General features: G+C 35.4%; 2 long non-coding RNA genes across 3 annotated transcripts in view; one reads left to right on the top strand and one right to left on the bottom strand.

Moving 5' to 3' along the window:
• Window positions 1-20,715, top strand: part of LOC136270332 (uncharacterized) — a 40,414-nt gene extending 19,699 nt beyond the window's left edge. For both annotated transcript variants that reach the window (XR_010708085.1, XR_010708086.1), the window contains 4 exons: window positions 4,848-4,988; window positions 15,163-15,263; window positions 18,758-18,857; window positions 19,484-20,715. This is a non-coding gene — a long non-coding RNA (uncharacterized lncRNA). The remainder of the gene's footprint in view (window positions 1-4,847; window positions 4,989-15,162; window positions 15,264-18,757; window positions 18,858-19,483) is intronic.
• Window positions 5,609-11,304, bottom strand: LOC105324120 (uncharacterized). Its single transcript, XR_010708089.1, has 4 exons — window positions 11,065-11,304; window positions 10,391-10,946; window positions 8,909-9,127; window positions 5,609-6,286 (listed from the first exon to the last, which is right to left on the bottom strand). It is a non-coding gene; the product is annotated as an uncharacterized lncRNA (long non-coding RNA).
• Window positions 20,716-21,021: the final 306 nt, after the last annotated feature.

Raw genomic sequence — 21,021 nt, forward strand, 5'->3', positions numbered from 1 at the left:
TATGAAAAAAATACCAGCTTTTGAACTTGGTCATTTTTTGGCAAAATATTGCATAATTGGGTACTCCATTTCACTGGATACGGTAGGTAATGTTTATCAATACAGGGTTGACATGGATTATGGATACAGTTCACATAAAGGAAAACCTGGTTTGCTGTCACATTGACAGCTTTTCACTTGTTTTATTTTATCTGCTCAGAAATTTCAATGAAAGATGTATCCACAGGTCACACCTAACCCACCATCTCTTCTCTTACCATTGTGTGTATAGTCAAAATATGACTATTAGTTTTTGTTATCAGCTCACCTGAGCTCAAAGCTCAAGTGAGCTCCTCTGATCACATTTTGTCTGTCGTCTGTCTGTCCTTAAACTTTGCATTTTTGACAAACTTGGCAGAAAGCATCCTTAGGCAAAGGATATGCAAAGTTGTGAAAATTAGGGACCACACCATTTTTCAAGGGGAGTTAATTAAAAAAATTTGAAAATTGTTTAAAATTTTTAAAAATCTTCTTCTCAAGAACCATTTCGCCAGGAAAATTGAAACTTGTGTGGAAGTATCCTCAGGTAGAGTAGATTCAAAGTTATGAAAATCATGACCCTCAGGGGAAGGATGGGGCCACAGTTGGGGGTCATTTTTAGCTCACCGAGACGAAGTCAAGGAGAGCTTATGCTATACCCTCGGCGTCGGCGTCGGCGGTGGCGTCGGCGTCGGCGTCCGGACCTGGTTAAAGTTTTTGTTGCAGGTCCTGTATCTAAGCTATTGCTTGTCCTATCTTCACCAAACTTGCATGGATGATGCATCTGGACCTACCTATGGACTTGAAGACTTGGATGCTGAATCTGGGTCCTAAATTTCAGATGCTGGAGGAGGTTAATGTTGTTGGACCAGGTTAAAGTTTTTGTTGCAGGTGCCCTTTGATAGCAGTATCTTAGTTACTGCTGGTCTGTACTTCACCAAACTTGCATGGATGGTGTGCCTTATGATACTGATGCACCAGACAGGCTTGAGTGCTGAATCTGAGCTATAGGTTTCGGATGCTGGAGGAGGTTAAGGTTTTTGGAGCAGGTTAAAGTTTTTGTTGCGGGTACCCATTGATAGCAATATCTAAGTTACTACTGGTCCTAACTTCACCAAACTTGTATAGATGGTGTGTCTTATGATACTGATGCACCTGACAAGCTTGAATGCTGAATCTGAGCAATAGGTTTCGGATGCTGGAAGAGGTTAAGGTTTTTAGAGCTGGTTAAGTTTTTGAAACAGGTGCCCTCTGATGATGATAACTTAGTTATTACTTGTCCTTACTTCACCAGACTTCCATGGATGGTGTGTCTTATGATACTGATGCACCTGACAAGTTTGAATGCTGAATCTGAGCAATAGGTTTCGGATGCTGGAGGAGGTTAAGGTTTTAAGAGCTGGTAAGATAAAGTTTTTGAAACAGGTGCCCTCTGATGATGATAACTTAGTTATTACTTGTCCTTACTTCACCAGACTTCCATGGATGGTGTGTCTTATGATACTGATGCACCTGACAAGCTTGAATGCTGAATCTGAGCAATAGGTTTCGGATGCTGGAAGAGGTTAAGGTTTTTAGAGCTGGTTAAGTTTTTGTTGCAGGTGCCCTCTGATGATTATATCTTAGTTACTACTGGTCCTAACTTCACCAAACTTGTATGGATGATGCGTCTTATGATACTGATGCACCTGACAAGCTTGAATGCTGAATCTGAGCAATAGGTTTCGGATGCTGGAGGAGGTTAAGGTTTTAAGAGCTGGTTAGATAAAGTTTTTGAAACAGGTGCCCTCTGATGATGATAACTTAGTTATTACTTGTCCTTACTTCACCAGACTTCCATGGATGGTGTGTCTTATGATACTGATGCACTTGACAGGCTTGAATGCATAGTCTGGTTTCGGATGCTGGATAAATTTAGGTTTTTAGGAACAGGTCACATGTTTAATAGATGATAGTACTATTTCAAACTTGCATTATAGTTGATTTAACTGTAATATGAATGAATCGCAGAGGTAGCTTCAGATGCAGAGCTTGATCTCCATTATCAAGGATGCTAAAAAATAAATCTTAGTTATTACTGGTCGTAACTTCACCAAACTTGAATGGATGGTGTGTCTTATGATACAGATGCACCTGACAGGCATGGATGCTGAATCTGAGCCATAGGTTGCGGATGCTGGAGGAAGTTAAGGTTTTAATTGCTAGTGCCCTCTGATGATGATATCTTAGTTATTACTGGTCCAAACTTCACCAAAATTGCATGGATGATGCGTCTTATGATACAAATGCACCTGATGGGCTTGAATGCTGAATCTGAGCCATAGGTTTCGGATGCTGGATGAGGTTTAGTTTTTTGGAACAGGTCACATGTTTTATAGATGATAGCTTGCATAGTTGATTTAACTTTATTATAAATTAAATGCAGAGGTTGCTTCAGAAGCAGAGCCTGATCTCCGTTATCAAGGATGCTAAAGAAATCTCCTACCTCAATCAAACCACCTCGATAGATAGATGTGTTTGTTGATAAATGATATAACATGATTCCTATGATAAAGTATTGTATGATATGAAACAATATTGTTTGATATGATACAATATGATATCATATGTTATATTGTAAAAAGTTATACGATACGATATGATATTGTATCAATTTTTTTGATATTTTATGATATGATAATGTATCATGATATTGTTATGTATAGTATTGTATATTATGATACAATATTGTATAATATTATATTGTATTTTTAATTTATTATTTTTATCACATGATACAATTACATAAGATATTGCAAAATATTATATTGTATCCTATGATACAATATTGTATATTCTATAATATTGTATCATACAATATTGTATAATATGATATTGGTTTCAGTAATATAGAATTATATCACATGAAATTGTATTATATGATATTGTAATATTATATTATATTGTATTATACGATAATGTATGATATGATATTGGTTTATATGATATATTATCATATCACATGAAATTGTATTATATGATATTGTAATATATTTTATTGTGTCATATGATGCAATACGTATAATATAATAATGTATTTTATAATATTTTACCATATCACATAATATTGTATCATTTGATAAGATACAATGTTGGAATCAAATTATATTGTATTATATGATATAATATCATATAATGTATTAAATATGTTTCAGTGTCATTCAATACAATATCATTCTATATTATACAATATAATATCATGTTTCAGTGTTATGATGTATTATGTAATATGATATTGTAATATGATACTATATTGTATTATATTTTATGATATTGTATTATGTGATCAAATACAATAAGGTATAACACAATACAATGTCATATCATACGTTACAATATCAAATCTCATTATTGTTTATTACGGTATTTTATTTATTATATGATATATATTATATTAGAAATATGACATGATGCAATATTTAATTTTATATCATTGTATTGATTAACATATGAACATATGATTATCATAAAAAAATTTATCAGATGATATACGATATTTTGTCAAAACAGAATCCATGAATATCCAAGATCATAAAGTATGATTTTCATATAAAATGATAAAGGTGGTCTTATGAAAGTGATGTCTCATAAGGGTGATGCTCCGTCTCGGTGAGCTTAGTAATCTATGATTACCTATGTTTTACAGAGGAATATATAGAGTAAATCTTTAAAAATCTTCTCAGAAACTAATTGGCTAGGAGAGTTGAAACTTATGTGGAAGCATTCTCTGGTAATGTAGATTTGAAGTTGTGAAAATTTTGACCCCTAGGGGTAGGGTGGGGCCACAATGGGGGTTGAATTTTACATAGGAATATATAGAGTAAATCTTTAAAAATCTTCTTCCCAGAAACTAATAAGGCAGGAAAGCTGAAACTTGTTTGGAAGCATCCTCAGGTAGTGTTGATTCAAACTTGTGAAAATCATGATCCCTGGGGGCAAGAGTAGGGCCACAATGGGGGGGGGGGGGGGGGTTCCAATTTTACATACGAATATAATAGAGTTAAACTTTAAATCTTTAAAAATCTTCTTCTCAGAAACTAAGTACTCAGGAAAGCTGAAACTTGTGTGGAAGCATCTTCAGGTAGTGTTGATTCAAACTTGTGAAAATCATGATCCCTGGGGGCAAGAGTAGGGCCACAATGGGGGGGGGGGGGGGGGGTGGGGGGTTCCAATTTTACATACGAATATAATAGAGTTAACCTTTAAATCTTTAAAAATCTTCTTCTCAGAAACTAAGTACTCAGGAAAGCTGAAACTTGTGTGGAAGCATCTTCAGGTAATGCAGATTCAAAGATGTGAAAATCATGATCCCCAGGGGTAGGGTAGGGCCTTATTGGGGGGTTGAATTTTAACATAGGAATATATAGAGTATGTCTTTAAAAATCTTCTTCTCGGAAGCTAATTAGCTAGGAAAGCTGAAACTTGTGTGGAAGTGTAGATTCAAAGTTATTTGAAGGAAAGAATTGGAATTGTTTGATATACACCCTTTCCAAAACTGTAAAAATTATTACGTTTAATTTTATTATAGGAGTTTTGCAATATAGACCCATTTTGATGGAAAACGAATCTGACTTTAAATCATGAGATTTTAATGGGAGAGAAACAATTTGATGAGCTTTTATTCAAGAGGTCCCTCATTGCTGAACAAAATTAGGGCCGTAGGCCCGGAGCTATGAAGCCGAATGCTAACGTTACTGCCTTAATTGAAAATGCATTTGTGTACTATACCAAATTGATGTATCGATAATGCATGAGTTGTAACACTGAATTTCTCTCATTTGTGCACTTAGGAGGATTTTCATTTGTTTGCTGCCTTTGTCTTGGGAGGTGGAGGCACCAGGGCAATGAGGTCATTTTGTCCCTTTATTATGCTGACAGAGAGTCCCTAACCATCTGATCCATCATGATAGGCATTTTTCTTTATGATGCAGGTAAAATTATTACAATATTATTCTTTGTCATTTTACTGTGAGGCATATTTGTGGTCTCAAACCAGAATAATTACCTTTTTAGGTTTGTGACTTTGTCAAGGAAGAACTAGGTAATGTTTTGGTTGAAATCCAAAACAGTTATGAAATTTGATGAAAATGCATCAGATGTTTAATGGACATCTCTACTTTATAGAATATAGATTTGAATTCCATGAATTACAAAGAACCCTTGAAAATTGCAAGTTAAGTTGCCTTTGTCATATCGCAGGAATGCAGATTTTTGCCTGACAAAGCACATTAAGCTAGAATTTAAAGTCATTTACAGTAAAAATAATATCTTATTTCATATTTTATGGTATGGATATTTGATTATAAAAAAGTATATTTGAACTAAAACATAAAACCACTAACTAGACTTAATACGTTTATTGCATATGACCTTTTTGCGCTTGATTTTTTTCTTTCAAGATTTTTTTCATTGTTATAAATACTAATATTAAAAAATGATGAGATTTTATTTTCTATCAAAATTAAAAAAATCAAAGAAAGACACTAAAATGAAGAAAACAAGTTTATTGAACAAGGAAATTAAATAACAAATACATTATACATGTAGCACTTAAATTCACAAATAATGACAACTACCCTGGTAACAAAAGTTCAAATCAAAGGCAAACCAATTCCAACCATGTATTCTCTCTCTCTCTCTCTCTCTCTCTCTCTCTCTCTCTCTCTCTCTCTGCTCTCGTACACAAAACAACTTCTTTCTTACTTTCCTCTTTCTTCTCTCACTCTTCAACACAATTCTCATCTTCATCACTGTCCGATTCATGAATGATGGCAGGGATGTTAGAGGCGTCTTCCAGTGATGCAGTCCAGTTTCGAACCCCCTTTAGTGAATTCTGATATCGTCCAAAAGAGAGATACTAGATAACATTGGTAACATGGCCACACATCCCAACAACTCTGGTGCCAGCTTTACATTTGCAAAACCATCCATCAACCACTCCATCACAGAAACTGACCCAGCATCTGTACTGTTTTTCGGATATATGTCTGCTTTAAAATTTGGCGCATAACAATCCAGGAATCTTGTCATTGATGAGGATTTCAAATCCACCTTCTGCGTCAGTGTGTTCCTGAGCATAGGAGAGGGCCATGCGCAGCTGATATACCCCGAGCGTAAGTTGGCGCAGTTCACTTTCATCATAGCATGGAAAATCTGGAGCTACATTCTCCACATCCACTTTTGACCAATGCATTCCTCTTCTATCCAGTCCCTCACCTTCAACACGTTCCTGTAAAAAAAAACCTAATTATATATATGACAAAAGTCAGAATTTGTCCTACATCTAGATTTAAGCATGTCATTACATGGACGAAATTATTCAAGGAATATTAAGGAATCATTCTTTGAGTATTATGAGGTGATAATTTCGGTCTGGGCATGATCAAATCCAATTAGGCCCGAAGGGCTTTATGATAGATTTGATCATGCCCTGACCAAATTATCACCTCATAATATTCAAAGAATGATACCTTATTATACCCCCGCTCCGAAGGAGCGGGGGTATACTGTTTTACCCTTGTGTGTCCGTCCGTCTGTCTGTCCGTCCGTCCGTCTGTCTGTCTGTCCATCCGTAACAAAAATTTCTGTCGCATTTATCTCAGCAACTATTTATCGCAGATGCTTGAAATTTTTACACAGTGTTTGTTAAGGCATGCCATATCGTGGGATATATTTTTGTACTAATCGGACGTCAACTTCCTGTTAAATGACGACTTTGCTTATTTTTTATCCAAAATTTTCAAACAAATTTTTGTCAAAGATTTCTCAGCAACTGTTTATCGCAGATGCTTGAAATTTTTACACAGTATTTGTATAGGCATGCTTAATCATGGGATGTATTTTTGTACCAATCAGACGTCAACTTCCTGTTTAATGAGTAATTCGTTTATTTTTAGCCAAAATTTTCAAACAAATTTCCGTCAAAATTTCTCAGTAACTATTTATCGCAGATGCTTAGAATTTTAACACACGATATGTTTTGGCATGCCATTTTGTGGAATATATTTTTGTATCAATCGGACGTCAACTTCCTGTTAAATGACGACTTAGCTTATTTTTTAACCAAAATTTTCAAACAAATTTTTGTCAAAGATTTCTCAGCAACTGTTTATTGCAGGTACTTTAAATTTTTACACAGTATTTGTATAGGCATGCTTTATTGTGGGATGTATTTTTGTACCAATCGGGTGTCAACTTCCTGTTAAATGAAGACTTTGTTTATTTTTAGCCAAAATTTTCAAACAAATTTCCGTCAGAGATTTCTCAGCAACTATTTATCGCAGATGCTTGAAATTTTAACACACTATTTGTTTTGGCATGCCATATTGTGGGATATATTTTTTTTATCTCATACGTGTGGTGTATATTACCCATGTGATAAACCTTTGCTATATCACACGGGTGATGCTATATCAAATACTTCCAGTCCGAACTATTTTTGACACTACCCCTCGCTTCAACGCTTCAGTGACCTATTTTCGGAGAGTTGCTAGTACTTTCAACATAACTACAGCATATATATAACAAAAATTGATTTAAAATGGATTTTGTGAAAGATTTAACTTAAAAATATGAAGGAAAACACATAATCTGATAATTGCGTAGCATAGGCGTCGGAAACGGGGGGATATTGTGCGGGGGGGGTTACCCCCCACTTTTTTTGCAAAGTTACAGATAATCTTTACTACAAGACCCTTTTTTCTGTGCTTTTCAAGATTTTTGATAAGTTTAGCCCCCTTCCAACTTTCAATTTGCTTTGGGAAGTTTATAAAACTGCAAATCACGTTATCTATCAAAGTGTCCATCCTAAAGACGCGATAAAAACAGAGCGCTCTGGTTGTGTTTATCAAGAACTTACCGAAATAATGTTTCAAAGGACTTATTCACTTTTGTCAATTTCTAATAATAAGGCTAGTGTTTGTTTTATAAAGCCTCAACAAAGGTTCCTCGTTCGAGTCAATTCAAACTAACGAGCATTCGCAACTTCGTGTATGTCAACAATATTCAAGTCTTCTGACTGATCAGTATTTCCATTTAATCAAGTGAATAAGCTCTAAGAAAAATTATTCAGAGCTGAAAAATTATTTCAAGGCTTATTTCAGTGAAACTTTACATTAAAAGAGTTAGAATTTATCTCAGATATGACGTACTAAATTGTATTGCGCAAGGTAACAATAATTGATAACATGACATTGCATCATCGCTTTTAATCTTTGAAAATTCAATTCGGGTCATATATAGGGGACTGTCTCAAAAGCTTCATGATATAAATTAAATTGTATGAGATAAATAGAATATCTATGATTGTGTGATTTTATATTTGCTTTATCCAACTCGTTGAAATGGTTATATTCGCTCGGCAAGCCTCACGAATATATACACAATTTCAACTCGTTGGATAAAGCAAATATAAAATCACACAATATAGATATCCTCTATGTATCAATCGGACGTCAACTTCCTGTTAAATAATGACTTTGTTTATTTTTTTATTTTTATAACACACTATTTGTTTAGGCATTCCATATTGTGGGATATATTTCTGTACCAATCGGATGCCAGCTTTCTGTTAAATGTTGACTTTGCTTATTTTGCATATTCACATCAGAGCGGGGGTGTCACTAGTGAGCATTGGCTCACAGATATCTTGTTACTTATATTTATACAATTTTAAACCATTATACAATCAAATATTTAAATATAAATAAGCAAACCTGGCTAGCGCCTCAATTTGGTGTCATTTGAAGTTGTGGGTTATATAGTATAAAATCGATGCGTAGAGTTATCCCAGGCAAAGACACTGGCAAATGTAAATATATATATATATATATTTAACAAACATAAAAAGTACCTGTAGTGTATTTGCTCTCTGTGAAAGATGGAGCATTTTGGCAGCAGCTTGTTCATCCTCTTCTGATGATCTACTAATTGGAGGCCTATACTTGTTACAGAGCGCTGCAACTATTATAACATAGTCACCAATGAATGGAATCTGGGAGTTTGGCAAGGTCTTGGACAAATACTGCCACTGTTTCAGGCGTCCATTACATGCTTCAACTACCCATCGCACCTGAAGAGTGAGAAATACATGTATAAAATAATCTTCAAATATTCAACAATCAGATGTACATTCACAATTCAGTTTGAATTACCTGTGTTCATGAAGATTAATAAATATTTTGAAATTAACTCAATAGTATAATTACATAGGTATATTATTTCTAAAAAATAATAAGTACTACCGTAATGTATCGTGTATAATAAGCACTCATGTATAATATGCACCCCCCAAAATTGACGAAAAATTGGCGAAAAAACACCAGGTCCTATGTATAACACGCACCCAAAAAATGGCAAAATCAACGGCCGCCATTTCCCCCCAAACTGTCATTGTTTCATGATAATTTTATAATCCATGCGCAATCTCTTTAATTTTGTGATCGTGACATAGCATAGCAATTATTGTAATTTCGTGATCGGAACATGGTCCAAGCGACATTATAGTCAAAGTTACTGTATTTTACTTAAAAAGGATGGCATGATTTACATGGGCGGTATCAAATACCATTAGACTCTTCGTAAAGAGAGTGGAGAAGTTGAAGATCATCATATTACGTAGAGAATACCAGCAACTGAGCTTAGTGCTTAAAAGTAATAATGTTTGCAGATATAAACCAAAACAACATCAAAAGAAATGATTTAATTGATTAATTATAGTCAAACTGTCTCATTGATTGTTGTTAAATAATCATTCTGAAGAAACGTATATATGTCGTATATCGTCGTTATCAAGTCGTACACATGATCGATGTATTTTTAACAGTGTCTATGTAAAGCAATAACGTTTAACTGCATAACTGGACACGAAGTAATCAAGTTTAACAAAATCAGAATAATCGCTAATCTTCATGCACTTGAAAACACCCTGTGAAGTTCGACACAAGACAGGTGCATGCTTCTGACACCGGAAATTGTTTAACAAACATTGACCACGCGCCGAGTCAACAGGTGACTGTTTACGTAATGGCGAATGCACTGGCGATATTTCAATATTTTTGATGCTAGAAATAGTGTTGAGAGAGTATAAATATTTTAATACATGGAAATAAAACTAAGAATAAGGTATTTCTGATGCAGTAAATTTTGTATACATCCATACAACTTGCATTACACACTATATCGGCAGTCACTACTCTTGTGGTATCAAGAATCACGGCTTGAAAAATGGGGTAAAATTTTAGTCCTATGTACAACATGCACCCCAACTTTTGATCAAATTTTGGCTGAAAAAAAGTGTGTGTTATACATGCGACATTACGGTATTACAAGTTACCTTTGTCACTACTCTTGATAAGTTAGAATCAAGAGTTGAGAGCAGCTTCTATCCCAGTTTCATAAATGCTGGCATCTCTAACTTTATCCCAACATCTTCCAGAACATCTTGGGCATCTCTCACTGAAGCCACGGTCCACTACAAACACATCCTCCTCTTGAAGCCAGTTCCTGAGTTCCTCAGCATTATGGTAAATCATGTGCCTCAGTATGCTGGCGTCATTGTTCTTACTGTCTGCTAGATAGGGGCCAAGAACTGACACAATGTACCCAGTCGCTGTCACCACAATCATGGGTTTCACAAGAGGCCTATGTTTGTGAATGCTATATGATCTATGAGCAAAAGCAAAATTTGAACTTTTCTGTATGTACACATATGTTCAATCGAGAACCAAAATTGCTGGATTTGATGTAACGTCTTTAGTCATGAGATTTCTGGCCAGTTGTCGGGTGTGGTTCTGGATCACCTCCTCACGTGTTATGTGGTTAAATCCAAGATTGTGTGGCACAAAGTCTCTCATAAGTGATGTTCATGCAGAAACTATAGCTCGGCGAACCTGGAATACATCATATTTAATTAATGAAAATCTCCTTTATCAGATAATAAAAAAAAACATAAGTAAAAATATGTTAAAATTTTTTTATTTTCATATTGATCAATTATAAAATTCTTACTTGAAATTTAGTCCTATGAAACAAAACAGCAAGCAATTTGTTAGAAAGAGCTGATCTAAGTTTCATCAGGAGGATGGCAATACATGTCCTCTTGCTCCGATTTCTAGTTGAGTTGATGCTGGTAACTGACAATACAATGTAGTGAAATTCCTGTCGAGAAAATCCTGTCAGCACTCTATACTCATCGTCATTCATACAGCTTTTATCATCAAAGTCAAGCCTTGACTGTTGGAATGCCTTCTCTCGCAAGTCCTAAAAAATGAAATTATTATCATCGTTTACATATCATTGTTGTCATCAACACTATCACAATTCTCTTCTTCATCAACATTAATCATTACTTTAGTTTTACATTATTATGTATCTTGATTTCATGCAAATTGTTGATACCTTTATGAGACTGAGGATGAATGTTTTGTTGAGCGTTGTGCTTTCATTGGTCCTGATCTGCTGCATAGCGGCATCAACCATTATCCCGATGTTGCACACAGCATCTTGCTCCAGATGGAATGATGATTTCTCTCCTTATAAACACTAACAGCCGAACATGATGGGAAACAGTCACAAGCTTTGGTCGTGGTGTCTTGCAAACAAAGCAGTAACCATGGCTCTGTGGTGATGATGGAAAAGGCAAGGGTACAGATGGGGGACTTGGGAATGCATGTTTTGGACGCTTCTGCTTGGGTGACGCAAATGTTGGATCCTCTGTTTCCTCTTGGGGAGCTATTCTCGGGAACATAGATTCCCTTGTCACTGAATCTTTGACTTTCCGACACTTATGACGACACTTGTTACAGAGAACATCTGTTTGAACTTAACATTTAAGGAAAAATGTTTGCATAATATTAACAGAAATGTACTAGCTGGGCGTCTTTCATCAGGAGGGGCCTTTCTATTTCAAAGCACACATCTAGATTGTTTCTCATCCATCCTTAAAAAACAAAAGGTGATATTAATAAGCTTAGTATTAATCACACACATTTGATTCCTGATTTTTTTTCAAATATACATGAAGAGATATTAGATATGATTTAACTAAGGATCCTCAACACCCTGTGAATGATTTTTATGACAGCTTAAGTACATCACAACATGGCTTCCATCTACCAACCTGCAGGTCATGAGTTTGAATTCTGCCCTGACTTTTATTTTCACAAAGAATAAGTAAAATTTAAAAAAGCTGAATTTTTTTTTTTGGAGGGGAGGGGGGTCATTTTTAAGTTAAACCCATGCTGAAAATCCATATCTTTAAGTTACTTAAAAAAAATGGGCTGGTATGCAGAACTTATACATGTACCTAGGGTATGCTGAAGACCCTGAATACTTATATATATTGATATATTCAATTATTCGTTTATAATCATTTTTTTTTTATCAGTAAAATGAATCGTATGCTTAAATATTTAAGTTTAATAATGCCCATCAGCTCTATATTCTAGTACACCCCCCCTCCCCCGTTCATAAAAGACATTCAACATTTTTGTGATTAACATTGTTTACAGCATCCATAACAACCAAAATGGCATCCCCTCCGTCGGAATGGCTCGGTTTTATCTGGATTGTGTTTTTATTATTGTGTTAATTAACAGATAAAAATGCTCTTAACCAAAAAAAATGGATGATTATTGACCGAAATTTGACCGAAATTTGATCTCATTTTTGCTTCAATAGACGAAATACGAGAAGTGGTTACTCCAAATTGCATTACGATTAGCGACTATCTAAAACTAAAATTGATATTTGAACCCTTCTGACAATGTCGCCCAGGACGAAACTTTCAGGATAAGTACATGTACACGTTGCAATTAATTCTTCTTGTACAGAAAATCATCCCGGGCGACGAGGTCGAGGTGATCAATTTAACTCATTTACATCAGATTGACCAGTAAAAAGGCCATAAAATGGCATATCGCCATTACTTTGATGGATCATTTCCTACGCATGCGCATAAATGGGCCAATTCTAACATGGTATTACAAGTTATTATGACCTCCTCTTTATATTATATGCGGACAACATATCGGAATCGCAATATATTTTTTCCCATAAAAAAAACGTGCCAATTCTTAAGGAGACCGTACCTAGTTCTTCTCTTTACCTTCTAATAATTTTACAGTTTATCAGCTCTGTTTATTACTGCAATGACTAAACTGTAATAAAATGTCAAAATTGTGGAACCTTTCTTTTACAAAACTACTGTAATACCAGTTAAAAGGGGAGATAATCAGAAATTAATGAGAATTTTGAGACATTTTCAAAAATCTTCTTCTAAAGAACCATTAAGCCAGGAAAGCTGAAACTTGTGTGGAAGCATCCTCAGGTAGTGTAGATTCAAAGTTGGGAAAATCATGACCCCAGGGGTAGGGTGGGGCCACAATGGGGGGGTCATAGTTTAACAAAGGGATATATAGAGTAAATCTTTTAAAATATTCTTCTCAGAAACTGATCAGCTGGGAAAGCTAAAACTTGTGTGGAAACATCCTTAGGTAGTGTAGATTCAAAGTTGTGAAAGTCATGATCCCCTGGGGTAGGGTTGGGCCACATGGGGGGGGGGGGTCAAAGTTTTACATAGGAATATATAGAGTAAATCTTTAAAACTATTCTTCTCAGAAACTAATCAGCAAGGAAAGCTGAAACTTATGTGGAAGCATCATCAGGTAATGTAGATTCAAAGTTGGGAAAATCATGACCCCTGGGTGTAGGGTGGGGCCACAATTGGAGGTCGAAAATTCACAAAGTAATATATAGAGTAAATCTTTAAAAATCTTCTTCTCAGAAACTAATCAGCCAGGAAAGCTGAAACTTGTGTGAAACATCCTCAGGTAGTGTAGATTCAAAGTTGTGAAAATCATGATTACCGGGTGTAGGGTGGGGCCTTAATGGGGGGTCAAATTTTAACATAGGAATATGTAAAGTAAATCTATAAAAATCTTCTTCTCAGAAACTAATCAGCCAGGAAAGCTGAAACTTGTGTGGAAGTATCCTCAAGTAGTGTAGTTTCAAAGTTGGGAAAATAATGACACCCCCGGGAGTAGGGTTGGGCCACAATGGGGGGGGGGGGCAAAGTTTTACATAGGAATATGTAGAGTAAATCTTTATAAATCTTCTTCTCAGACACTAATCAGCCAGATGATTCTATATAAATGTTAAGACTTTGGCCCCAGGACAATTCTTCGGCTCACAAGAAGGTTCAGAGTTTGATGTAGGTTTATATCCCATATATAAACAATTGTTAAGGATGTTTTTGAGAACTGCAATACTCAACATGTGATATGACTATAAAATCATCCTGTTAGAAAAGGGACTAATGATTATATACATAAGAATATGCAGGGGGAAAATAGATTATATTTTTACAGGATCTACATGTATTATTGTACATTGTCCAGATAGTTTGTATTATGACTCCATTAAGCTGATTTTATCATACCTATTGTTCCTCAGGTGAGCGATGTGGCCCATGGGCCTCTTGTTTTAAATTCTGAATGGAATCCATTCTTATTGAAAAATCTTATTCAATTTTTTTCATCCTTAAGGTCAGACGACACGTTCCTCAATTTTAGATAACTTTTTCCAGGAATTTGTTAATGGTTTACAACTACTTTGACAAGCTTTCTTGCAAAAAATTAGGGTACCTTACCAGGCATTTCTGCGAAATACCAGAATATGCAATTTCCTATATAATCTTCTTGAAAATACACTTGAATTGCTGATATGAAAATAAATACATCTACACCACAGCTAAATTCTCTAAAATAGAACTGTATCTCGGGCGGGGCGGGGCTTTGAACTCACGACCTCTAGAACCTCTACGCTTCTGGCAGAGAGCGGCCACGGTTCTAACCACTCGACCATCTAGGCATCTAACCAAATACAAGTATATTTTGATCATTTTTTAAGTAATTATAAAATTAAAAATTTTTGTTGGAACTCTTTATTACGAGGAGATACAAAAAAGATTCTCGAGGAACGTGTCGTCTGACCTTAAGTACATAATAACAGACACATTTATTCAAATTGTCCATGTATTTGATTTGTTAAAGTTAATAAGAAGCAGTCAATTCATTTGATCTCACTGTAATTCCACATTCATTTCAGTACTTGCTGAGAGAGAGAGAGAGAGTCTCATACTCGGATGAGCACAGCGTAGATATAAATCAAAATCCCGGACTTGTGTTTCATACACAATGATGTATAAGGTATTTATAAGGTTAATGAAAAAGTCAAATTTGACAAATTCTGAGGTGAGTAAAATGATTAGTATTAGAATGAGGGTACTAATGCACTTGGATGTTGACACCTTAGAATTGTTAATACAGTGGGGCCTCAGATATCCGGACGCCAGATAACCGGACGCTTCAGTTTACGGACGATTTTATTTGGGAACAGATTTTTTTATACGTTATTTTCTCTCATTTATCCGGAATTCTGTGTTCCGGATCTGGACGGTCTGTTTTTACCACAAAACATCGTTTTACTACTAATCTTGCTTCATTTAACCGGACAGTAAAATTTCATGATACCATACTCAGTACAAAAGATTTCCCCTGTCAATTAAGTTTCACACCTTTTTTACGTGCAAGACCCTCATGAGTAGCTTGTATAAACACACTGACATCCCAAATCACTTTCAAAAATTGGAAAATTGCGAACAACAGTGTATCACACACATACCACACTGAGACACAAAGAATTTAGCTAGATATGGTTATCATTATTGTCCGGTTAATATTTCATGACAAAATAATAAAATAAAGTTCTTTATATCTAAAAACGTTCATATCAACAGACAACTCTAGCATATGTTGCTATATGGTATGAAAGGCAAAAAACCTAGTATCAACACTGGGAGCCATTGTATACAAATACATTATCATTCATGACAACGATAGACACATTTCAGATATCCGGACGCTTCACCTATCCGGACGATTGGACTTGGGAACGAAAGCGTCCGGATAACTGAGGCTCCACTGTACAAGATTTAGCTGAGCAGAAACAGATAGGGCTAGGTGATGTGCTAGATATATAAATGAAATAATTTTTATTTTAAAGTAAATATATCACTGTTTAAATTTGATAAGTTGTAAACAAGCTCAATTTTGACATATGAATGCCATGTGACCCTATATATTGCTAGTAATTAGCTCACCTGAGCTGAAAGCTCAAGTGAGCTTTTCTGATCACCTTTTGTCCGTCGTCCGTCTGTCCATCTGTCCGTCTGTCCGTCCTTCTTTAAACTTTTTACATTTTGAACTTCTTCTCTAAAACCGCTTATCCAATTTCAACCAAATTTAGCACAAAGCATCTTTATGGGATGGCGAATATAGATTGCAGGAATAAAAGTCCGATCTGTATTCAAAGCGGTGAAAACCTTGAAACTGTAGAAAAAGGGGGGTGCAATTTTGAAAATCTTCTTTTCAAGAACCACTGATTCCAATTCAACGTAGCTTAGCATAAATTATCCTTATGGGAAGGAAAATATAAATTGCAAAAATTAAGGTCTAATTCTGTTTCAAATCTGGGTTATTGCGAAAATAATAATAAAGGAAAGGCGTGTTTCAATCGGGCTCGGCATCCGGTAAATGGGTAGACAAGACTTGGCCTGGGCAAAACAAAAGATTGGCAGTTATTAATCTGCCAATCTCATTAAAATTTCAGGATATTTGATGGACCAGTATATTTGTATTTGCTGTAAATATTGCTGCAAAATAATGCGTATTTGGAATTGACGATTGCTGATTTCGTCTTTATTACTCCTACTGTACATGTGATCCTTGACTGTGTTTGTGTACATTTGTATAAACTGATTTTGAACCTCAAATACCATTGAACCGGTCTTGAGTGAATAAAAGAATTGAAAATCTTAGGCCATTCTTTTTTTCCATTTTAAATGCTGGATAGGAAATACCAAGTTAAAAATCTTAAGCTGAATGTAATAAACTCATGTGGAAAAAATATGACTCAAACCTAGGCGAACTGTGAGCTATGCATCTTGCTTATAATTCTACGATTGACGCTGAAATTTTGGTTGAACATTGGAAATTCTATATGTCGAATTAGAGTATGTTAAATACTTGTACAAACAAAATAAAGAATGATATTCTGTATAAACCTACTCTCTGGGGCCCCCTCTTTATACAATAAATAATGTGAAATCTACATCAATTTTGATAGTTTTTCAGACACTGGTTAATAAAAACGACATCTTTAAAACAGTTTCCATAGTTCTGATACATTTCTGTTGCGGGGATAAAGTAATTATCGCTATTCCTAAGAAAATATTACAGCGGAAAATTATCCTGGTTTGTACTCGAAGTAAATAACAGTCATTTAATTATAATGGAGAAGACAAATAAAATTTTTGAATGTTTTTAATTTGAGGAATTGAGCACATTGAGGTACAATTTTCTTCTTCACATCCGAGGGACCATACGAAACAATATCTTTTGAACGCCATTGTTGCTCAGGTGAGCGATGTGGCCCCATGGGCCTCTTGTTTTTTGATAGTGAACTTTCAGATGTGGCCAAAGACATACATCTTTAAGTAAAATACTTAACTAGCCAGGGGTGTTTAGTTACATTGAGTTATATGGGAAATGAATTGATACTCTTTTCCCTAATAAAGTTGCAAATATGTGACTTTTTTAATTTGATTTTATGACCAAAATTTAAAAGTATTGTGCATATTCATGACTGAGGAAATTCTTGCTTGCGATTGTCTATTATCTGATTGGGGTCAGAGTTTAAGTGATTCTTACCTCACCTGAGCCGAGCTTTTCAGATCAAAATTTGTCCATCGTTGTCATTGTCACTGTTGGTGTTGTTGCTTAAATATTTCACTTTTAATTTTTATCTAATCTTAGAACCACTGAGCCTATTTCAACCAAACTTGGCTTAAAGCATCAAATTTTAAATTTTGTTCAAATGAAGAGCCAGGTCCCTTTTAAAGGGGAGATCATTTAGAATCATCAAAGATTTAAAATCATCAAAAATAGATCATTAAAAATTTGTGGGTTTTTGAAAAAGAAATTATAAAAGATAAACAATTGGCCAAAAAAGCTGTAATTTGTGTGGAAGCATCCCTAGGAAGTGTTTTTTCAGGTTGTTCATATCATGATCTCTGCAGGAAGGGTGGAGTCAGGAATCACAATGGGGGATTGAATTTTTACATATGAATCTATATAGAGAAAAGTCTTTAAAAATCTTTTCGAAAACCAACTGGCAAGACAATTTGTAACTTGTGAGGAAACATCCTTAGGTAGGAAGATTCAAGTTTGTTCAAATCATAATCCTTGGTAGGAAAGGTGGGGTAGGATTGCTGGGGGGGGGGGTGTTGTGTTTGAACTTTTAAAAAAATCTTTTTCTCAAAAACTAATCAACCAGACAAGCTGAATCTTGTGTGGATAACCCTTAGGTAGTGCTGATTCAAGTCTATTTTACTACCTTGTTCAGAGAGTTTGTTTGACTCCATAATTTAAACTGATTTTTAATGGCTGTCGTTACTCAGGTAAGCAATGTGGCCCATGGGCCTCTTGTTACTGAACTCTTTGCAATGTTACATTTGCAAAAATAAACTTCCTAGGTAGTATATGAAAGTGACCAACAGCTATAGCTACATGTGTGGCTCTATGTCCTGTCCCCTTAGGATCTGTTCACTTCCTCATACAACCTTTTGCGGTGTCTGTTGTAGTGGCTCATCTTACATCAAATGGAATGGATCCATGCCAGGATTCACTTTTCCTTCCCATGCTGGTTCCAGTCCAGTAAACTGTCACAGTCTGGGAAATTCTGTGAGTTCTCTCTCAATGCATGATGCTATAATTTAGCTCTTTTTAGTTCACCTTAACTGAAAGCTTTTGTGAGCTTTTCTGAGAACTTTTGTCTAGCGTCCATCTGTACAATTTTGACCTTCTCTGCAGAACCAGATTATCAGAAATCATTTAGACTTTGTAAACAGATCTTCTGCATCACTAATACCCGTAAATACACAAGATGTCAGTAACATATTACACCGAAATTTGCTTATATTAAGATATTGCAAATATTTTATCTTTGAAATGAAATATATTAATTCCACATTTTATAGATTTGGTTACCTTTTCAAAATTTTATTTTAATCTTTTTTTATTTATTATTTTTGAAAGAATTTTTTTTTTAAATCTATGTCGGTGGGTTAGCTTGATTTAAAAAATTGTAAATCAACATGTCTCAATGAAGTGAAAAAAATACAGTCTTCTTATTTTCCTGACAACAAGCAAAAATTTAAATTTGTAACACAAAATGCATAAATAAAATTTTAAAAAATCAAACTCTGAGCTGTAAAACTTTGATTTTAAGAAGTGAACAGCAGATTTTGGTATAAATGCTGAAGGCATTTTGATGATATTATAGTGTTTATCCCTTACCATTTCTTCAGGTCACTGGTGATGCCGCAGAAAGAAAACACTATGGGTATGTAATATGATCTTTATTAGCAATTACCGCCACATATAGAATAGTAAACGAATAGTACAATTCACAGAGCAATAAAGCATGTCTTGTGTCTTCCAAGACAGGCAAAGGAAGGGCAATGTGTATGTCATCTTGCGTGTAAGCAAGTTCAGGCGGTAACCAGGCAATTTGTACCAACTATCACCAGGACCACCACACTCCTCCCCATTTTAAAAGAGGGCATCCCAGCCCGAACAATAGGGCAAACTATAATAAACATACAATATCTAAATCCTAATAGGACCTAAAACATACAAAATAAAACATTTTACATGGTTTTTTTTGGTCTTTAAAAAATACTAACACAGATTTCACAGTCAACATCACAGTCCACAAACTTCACAGTCAGATTCTAGCATCTAATTTGTCTTGGTCCAACCTCCTGCTTTTCCTGGCCCCTCCGACTTGTCTAGTTCCACCATTTTCCCCAACACATCAGGTAGTCCACATAGTATTCCCTTAGCACGAAGTCCAAAGATGACATCTACAACGAAGTCCAACGATGACATCCACCAAGAGATTCAACGATGACATTAACTATGAGGTACAATTTTTAACGATGACATCCACCACTCCGTATCTAGACACCAGACATTTTTCCAAGATGAAGGCACTTTGCAAATTTTTGACATAGTGTCCAAGACTCCGGCACTGCAAGTAAGGTAGGGACTACAATGTACCAGAGTAGCAACAAGTAAGATCCATGTTCCTTAACATTTTTAACCAGCTAATGGGTACATGGACTCCTTGTACATCTTGGTACACTGGATATCTAAACACTCATCTGCAAATGCAGCCCAAGGTACATACAAGCATCTGGTACACTCTACCAATGCTAAGACAAACAAAACAGTACACAGTACCCTGCATCACCGTGGAGTACCTTTCCACATCATAAAACATAACACTCAACTTGAGAAACCTACTATCTCACGGACCAGGTAAAAACTCAGGGCAAACAAATATTTAAGCTTTGTCCTGGCCTTGTCATCAGAAATTCAAACAAACCTGGAATGAGACCAGTCCTTGCCCTCTTCACACAATAACATCAAACTTTGGGATTACCCTGATTACACAAACAGTAAGTTTTCCTTTTCTGATACTTAAACTTGTTAGTGCCCTTGCTATCTTGCAACTTCACAGACTCACTGGTAACTGCTTGGTGATTTCTAGCTCTACTCCTTGTCCCAATGTAAGGCCCTCAGTCAATAGTTTGACTTGAAGTAGTCTGTGAGACTGCAGTGTATTCTGCCTTTTTCAAAACAGACTTCAATGTCTTGACACTTTTCGGCACTGGTACATGTGTGTTATGCTCTGACTCACTGCTTGACTCTTCATCAATGACCTGCTTCTGATAGTTATAGAGCCACTGAGGTATTTCTGTAGCATCGCATTTCTCAATTTATCATGATGCATGGTCCGAACTTCTCTGCATTACTTTACTATGAACACAGTATCTGACTT

Source organism: Magallana gigas, chromosome 1 (genome assembly GCF_963853765.1).
Source record: "Magallana gigas chromosome 1, xbMagGiga1.1, whole genome shotgun sequence".
NCBI lineage: Eukaryota > Metazoa > Mollusca > Bivalvia > Ostreida > Ostreidae > Magallana > Magallana gigas.